This window comes from Gavialis gangeticus, unplaced genomic scaffold (assembly GCF_001723915.1).
Source record: "Gavialis gangeticus isolate Ggan-Ray unplaced genomic scaffold, GavGan_comp1, whole genome shotgun sequence".
Lineage (NCBI taxonomy): Eukaryota > Metazoa > Chordata > Crocodylia > Gavialidae > Gavialis > Gavialis gangeticus.
The window spans coordinates 24544950-24552017 of record NW_017729002.1 but is presented as its reverse complement, the minus strand read 5'-3'; the positions used below and the strand labels follow the sequence as shown (position 1 = coordinate 24552017).

Genomic DNA, 7068 nt, shown 5'->3' with positions numbered 1-7068 from the left:
GCTGCAGTGTACTTGCCAATATTTCTCTGAAATAATTCTCTAACATCTATATGAAATGCCACGTTCTTACTACAAAGCTGTGGTCCATTCACCTTGAAATTACAAACAGACTACATCTCCCCTGATGTGTGGTGGCCACAGGAGGTAGGAGTACACTGAGCTGATTGACATATTACTTAAGGGTCTCTAGTAGAACTGGATTTGAAAAGAAAAGGGGAGAGACAGCAGCCTATTTGTCTGAAAAAGTGTCAATAGGGTCCCGCCTCGTTCACTTTATTGTTTATGACTGCTGTAGTGCACCGGGCCTTTCCTTGACAAGAACATAGCTTAGGAAATAAGACAGGTCACAATGGACTGGCTGGGCCACTGAGTTGAAAGGGAATGGGAGCAGAGGACAGAGCTATAGTAATCTTTAGAAAGTGACCTGATTAACAGTATTGTCTGTCACTGCTGTAGTAGAGTACTTTACTCAGAATTTGGGTGAAAACCAAGACACAATGTGCATTTTCTTCTCTGTGGAATTAGAAAATGATCGAACACTCAACTCTCAAAATAAATGTCAAGATACTTTTTTAGTTTATGGAGCAGGTGAAGGATATGCAGCAAACAGTCATGCATATCACAATTACGAGACCCATTCCAGAAGATGATACAAATACCAGATTACTGGTCAATCCCTGATAAAGCTTCCACCACCGTACAGGATGGGTGAATCCAACCCGGCTCAAGTACAGAGGTAAAAGCCCCACTCAAGCATAAGCAGCAGGAGTGCCATTATTTTAAACACAACAGAAGCAATGGAAACTACCAACAGGCTGAAAGCAAGTAGAGTTGGACTAAGCAAACAGCAGACATTTGTGAAGACCCGACTCTTGCAGCACCACCTGAATGTGACCAGGCTCAGGCCACCACTTCTGTTATTTTTTTTCCCCTTGCTCGCTGCACCCTCTCCCTTGGGACAGTTAGCTGTAGCATTGCATATAAATGTAGGTCTAGTAGTAGATAAACCAAAAAGGGGCAATCTCTTTTGGGCTAAGTCCTAAGCCACTTATGACTTCAGAGATGACCACCAGAACTTTGCAAGAGACAAAGACTTTTGTGGGTGATATCTTTTACCGGACTAACTATATAGTTGAGAGGGACATAGATAAACTTTCAGAAGCATACTGGTGCCCAAAAGCTTGTCCCTATCCCTCCCAGCTACACAGTTGACCCAGTAAAAGGTATCACCCACTAAAGTCCTTGCCCCTCACATTTTTCATGTCCATCATACCTACACCACCCCACACAACCAGAACTTTGAAATTCACCTCGAAGTTAGGATACAGGCACTGCAAAGTGCAAGTCATAGTTGCTAGCCTGTTTTTAAGGAGCTTCACACTGTAGTCTGAACATGACAAGAGCATGAAAGGATGCAGAGAGCAACTTTTAGCCAGCATCAAATGCTGGCATTTCTGGACATGTTGCCAGCTGCGATTCTTCAGTGAAAGGTAGTCCTCCAACGGCCTAGGACTTCATAATATTTTGCCAAGAACTGGGCAAACATCCTCAACAGAGAGCAATCAGACATCAACAGTTCCTCAAAATACTTCTTCCTGCTAGTCAGCATCACTTCCATGTTTATCTGGCCCAGACAGAAGCCAAACGCTTTTGTCCATATCTTCACCTTTGCTAAATCTTCAGAGAGCAAGTTAATGGTAAAAAGGGACTATAAAGCAAATGCTAATAGCATCACAATACCATCTCACAAACTAAACTGGGGAGGGGGCTGCGGAGCAGGAAATAAGAGTAAAATATGCTCAAGTAATTCAGTTCTGTATCTTTGGACTCGAGGACACTGCTCACACTTTCATCGGTGTGACAGGAATTTAGTATTCTGTCATTTTATTTCACTGTGTTCTCCATGGCAGGGGCATCTAGATGAACAGACAGACACCCTTTCATATGTTTTTATACACATTAAACAAAATACCAACCATAGAATAAAAGCTAGTTTATTTTTTCTGTCATATGATTTGTTCTTCCCAGTTCACTGGATTTTAAGGTTACTGGTCCAAGAACAACTCTCTCTCATAGTTTGGTAACAATTTCCTTTTTGGACCACTTTGTTTTGGCCTAGTCAAACAGATTTAACCATATGAAAGCCTCACCATGTCCAGTATGGGACAGAACAGAGACAGAGGAAGTTCAGGTCTTCTGCTGATTAGTGGTGCTTTATAAGGCAACAGAGGCAGGAAGACAGTACTTATTTCTATTTCATTTTCAGGTGGGATATGGCAATCAGCTCAAGCAAACGGATTTTTAAATCATATGATTATCCAGCAGGAAGTGATTAATTTTCACAAGCTGGATTTTTGGCGCTCCGAATCTGCCAGATGATAGGATTTTAACTAGCCTGTACTCCACAGCCACGTAATAAGCCACAGTTATTTTGTAGCTGTGATCTCCTCATCTGCAATCTGTCCACTAATCTCAGCTGGGACATTCCAGACACCTGACCTGCCTTTTCTAAAATATATCATTCTGATGCAACCTCTCCCCCTCCCCACCCCCAGCAGTTCCCCCAAAACATGATTTGGGTAAACAAGAAAAAGCCACAAATCAGGAGAAGAACAATATTCAATACTTGACTATCCAAAGCTCAATGGGCCAATACAGCCTCAGAATTGATCCTAGCTAATAAAAGTCATCTTACAGTACTTTAAAGCAAGCAGTTCCTCTTCTACTGGTATGTGGCTTCTGTTTCCAGCCCTGACTGCTAACTTGCTTCCAGCTCTTAAAGGAAAAATATATTTTAAATGCTGGCTTACAAAAAAAGCTGAAAACAATCCATTTTCTGACAGAATGTCCTTTAAACATACATCCCCACTTTTATTTAACTCTTTAGGAAAAAAAAAGACTTAAAGGATTTTCCTAATTCCTGTGGAGATTTACAAAAGTCTTTTCCACTCATGATTTTCTCCCTCCTTTAATGACTGAGGGAAACAGCAAAGCTGACTAAACACAACGACACTGTCAAATACACAAGCCAAACTAAAGCAGGATGGTTTTACCAACTTCTTTCAATTTAAGGAATGTTAAATTACTTGTAACAGCATAATTGTTAAAAACAAGTGTAATTTTTTTGTGTAGCAAATCACAAAATTATTTCTTACAGGAGTGATTATTCTGCCACACTGGAGCTACCCTGTCCTCCAAACGCAGAGCAGGAAAGTTTTATACTATCAAACATCATAATATACTCTTTTTAACAATGACAGGAATGAAGCCACCTTGTATTTATGGCAGCAAAACAACACAACACCCAAAGTATATTTGAGAAATGGTACGTTACATGAAAGCTAATGCAAACACATCCATACCTACAAGTGACCAACTCCCCAAAACTCCCTGTTTTAGCACCAGCTAAAATCATAGCACACTTGTCTAGGTCTTTTCAACCATCATGCACCCACAGGAGAGGCTATAACAGCTATAGTTTATGCCTGGTGCTGGCAGATAGCTGAAAGCAATCTTTTGCAGAATATTGTACTAGCATAAAACTCTTCCATGAAAGTCCTATGTTTTAAAGGCCAAAATTGTCATCAGATAGAAATGTGGATACATACTGATCTTCTGTCCCAAAAAACTTGACAAAGAAGCACTTCTTTCCACGAGGCTTCTTCAGATCTTTAGGTGGATTAACAATCTGAGGAAGAAAGAGGAGACAAAGTTAGTTGAAGAGGCAGCAGCAGAATCTTCTGTGAACCAAGTATGTTGATTCAGTGAATGTTTGCAAGAAACTGTGCCATGGCTCTTGCAGAAGAATTATTTTAAGCAAGAGTAGGAGGGGGACTCCTACTTATGGCAAAGGCCTTCCCTCAAGCCCAGGAGCCATGAATTTGGACAGGCATGTTTACTCTACAGACAGCAACAGAGTAAATGCAACCTAGCTCAGATTCCAGAAGCAGTTTTAGCTGCAGCAGCACAGACCTCTGTGGCAATTAACTTTCTCTTCTAAGCAGAAGAAGTTAGCCAATGAGGAACACTGCTAAAACTAGATTGTGTCCAGTATCTGATCTGTTTGTTTAAAGCTAGCTTGAGTACCTCTGTTATACTATAATCTGCAGTACAGGCACATCCTACATTATGTCACTCAGAGCACTGTATCAAGAGTTAGCACTGATCCCATTACAGACTTGTACTACTGTTTAGGAGATAAAACCAGACTTTGGTCATAGCTGTCAATTTCCAAAATTTTAATGGAGATTTTAGTCTTCAATAACCAAGACTTCTGGTGCTTTAAGAGAGCAGATGCAATTCAAGATGAACAGAACATGACAAGCTGCAGAATTATACTAGCACTGCATGAAGTAAAAAAAAAACAACCAAACTCCACTAATAGACCAGTGGACCCTTTGCAAGGCTACATTCTTCCAAGATATCATAAACTTGATATTCTCTCTCTTGTCTCCATAAGTAAAGATGGTATCCTTATTTACGGGAACCAAGAATGCATTTATAAATTTTTGCACCAGTGAGAAAATTTCTACCATCCAAGGCTTTGATTGTTCTTATTTTTTTCCTTGAAGTAAAGACAATGTTTTTAACCACATGTAAAATCCAAGGGAAGAGAAACACATGTCACAGAAGTTAGCAGGTGGAATGAAATACCACAGGCCAGTTTGTGTTACCTGGCTTGCTAACCTGTGTGATTGTTACCACTGTCTTGCCTGCACTAGGATAACAGTAACTTTTTCCTTAGCAAAAACAAGGCCTAACCTGTTGTCTCAATTGTGCTTACATTAAAATGAAAAATATAACTCTTTTAAGGAACATAAACAGTGGCTACAGTTTGACTAAAATGCAAATACTACTTCCCTTCTAGATATATGCCTTTCATCAACAATTACATTCTCCCCATCCCACCTTTCTCTAGATAAGTAATGACAAAACTGTAACACTAAACATTAGTATGGGAAACCAGACTCTCCCTTTCTATTAGTTAAAGGAATCCATGTAGCCAGTTTATTATGGGAGAAAAGAAACCTGTCTTGCTGAAAGTGATAGGGATTAAATTGCTAAGCCTGGGGAATACAATCAGTTCCAGATTCAGATAAATTGGTTTGTACTACTTTTCATTCTATCTCAGCTAATACCTGTTACTGACAGACTGAGCTTCTGAATCAAATAAAGTCTTTGATGCATAGCTTGGCTCAAAATTAAGGGCAACAGGCCTCACTAAAAAAAAAGTCAAGAAGAAATCTATAAAAAACTTAAAACTTCACTGGAACTCTTTTCAGAAACAATTCCCTCCAGGATAAAATATGACTCACCTTTCCTGGCCATGGAGGATACCGGCCCAGCTTCCCCCTAAGGGAAAAGGAAAAGATCAGCCGCTGGCATCCAAAAAGGCAGTCACCCCATAACTGCCTGTTTCCACTATAATTTTTTTTTTTTTAACAGGAGGAGGGAATTCAGTACAATCAAACTCTACCACAAAAGGAAAACAAACAAACAAAAAGGACATCCCAAGGTGGAGAAAATCTCCACCTCACTAAACTGCCATGAATGCTGGCACCTGTGCTCAGGCCAAGTCCCAAAATCTGCATCAGCCTTGTTGCAGGACCAGGGAACAGGGTTGGTGAAGTTGTGCCTGAAGTTCTAATACTGCAGCTCTTTAGAAAGACTGCTCTCATCCCTTCTCTCTCTCACATGTGACTGACTAAAGTATTGATGCTCATGACACTAACCATGACCATAACTTACTGTTTGGATTGATAACTTAAGGCTTTCCAGAGCAGAAAAGTCTAGTAAATACAACAGGTTCTGCTTCCCAGTTCAGCTAATCATCATTCTTAGAACTTGCTTAAAGCAGTAATTCATATAGCAAAGGCTCCACACGTACTTTCATTATCACTTTCTGGAACTGCTCATCATTCAAATGAGGCATCAAGACCCCAAGAAATACAGAAAAGTGTACTGTCCACCCTTGCACCTCTCTCAATGGCAAAGGCTAAGCCCATACTATTTCCTCACAAAAAAAGAAGAAAAGTTTTGATATGAAAGCATGGGAGCCTCGTAGTGATCCTACCCTGATCCTTTACATCAGCTGCACCTGGTCCCAGAACCCTAATACCCGTTTGCCTTGCACAAGACCAGCAGAAACTCTGGCCGGCTGGCTAGCCTTCTGAACAAGACTTCAAAATAGCACGTCAGCCTCTCTTAAGAGAAGGACAGAGGACAAGCTGGTGAGGTCTGGAAGATACGCTGCTCATGACACTAACCATGACCATACCTTAGACCTTATACTTTCTTTCATGTCTGTGCTGCACAAGCCTTTCACCAAGGGCTTTTTCCCCCCCACCCTTCTTTCCTGTTTCCCACCCGTTTTATCATTACAGCTCCTCTTGGATGGGCCTAGCAGCAGGGCCTCGTCTACAGGGCTGTACATGAAACCCAGCTTGATACATCTGCATTTAAAGACATTGCTAAGAGCAGCGCACTCCCCAAACACTCATTTGAAATACATTTGGCTACAGGAATCAACCTGTACTTACTTTGCTACACAAATTAGACAACTTCACACCACTGCCAATGTTTCGGATGAGAAATTGCAGTTGTCACAGGCTGGAGCGCGCCGCTCTTTTTATCTGGGATATAAATATAAATGCACACACTTGCGTGTCGGGGATTAGCTGTTTGCTGCAGGCCCGAGCAAGGTGCCTAAGCCCACGGTTCAGCACAAGCTGAACGGAGACTGTGCGGTCAGGCGCCGCCAACAGGCTTCCAGGAAAGCCCGGCAGCTCTACAGAGCTGGAGCTAGAGACCTCGGCTCCTCTGCTGGGTTTGTTTGAGACCTGGAGGTGGCGGGGGCAGACACACTGGGCTTGTGCTCTTCGATAAGGACGCGCTGCCCTCCCTGGTCAGAGCCACAGCCCGGGGCCGCTGCCTGGGGCACCGCTGTGCCCCGCTGACAGCCCCAGGCGGCCCCGCCCCCTCGCTAGCTCCGCGCCCGCCCCGGCCTCGCCCCGACGCTGCTGAAGCGGCTCCCCAGCCCGGCGCCGCCGCCGGCTCCCAGCACAGAAC

The 7068-nt window shown here is 42.5% G+C and overlaps 1 protein-coding gene across 2 annotated transcripts in view; it reads right to left on the bottom strand.

The window, feature by feature from the left end:
- The window catches only part of GLYR1 (glyoxylate reductase 1 homolog), a 37829-nt gene extending 31008 nt beyond the window's left edge, over nt 1-6821 (bottom strand). The window contains exons 1-3 of one of the 2 annotated variants that reach the window (XM_019507692.1): nt 6540-6821; nt 5316-5352; nt 3609-3688 (exon numbers count right to left, since the gene is read on the bottom strand). The gene's annotated coding sequence lies outside the window, so the exon portion shown is untranslated. The remainder of the gene's footprint in view (nt 1-3608; nt 3689-5315; nt 5353-6539) is intronic. The other variant, XM_019507691.1, reaches the window with a different exon arrangement.
- Nucleotides 6822-7068: the final 247 nt, after the last annotated feature.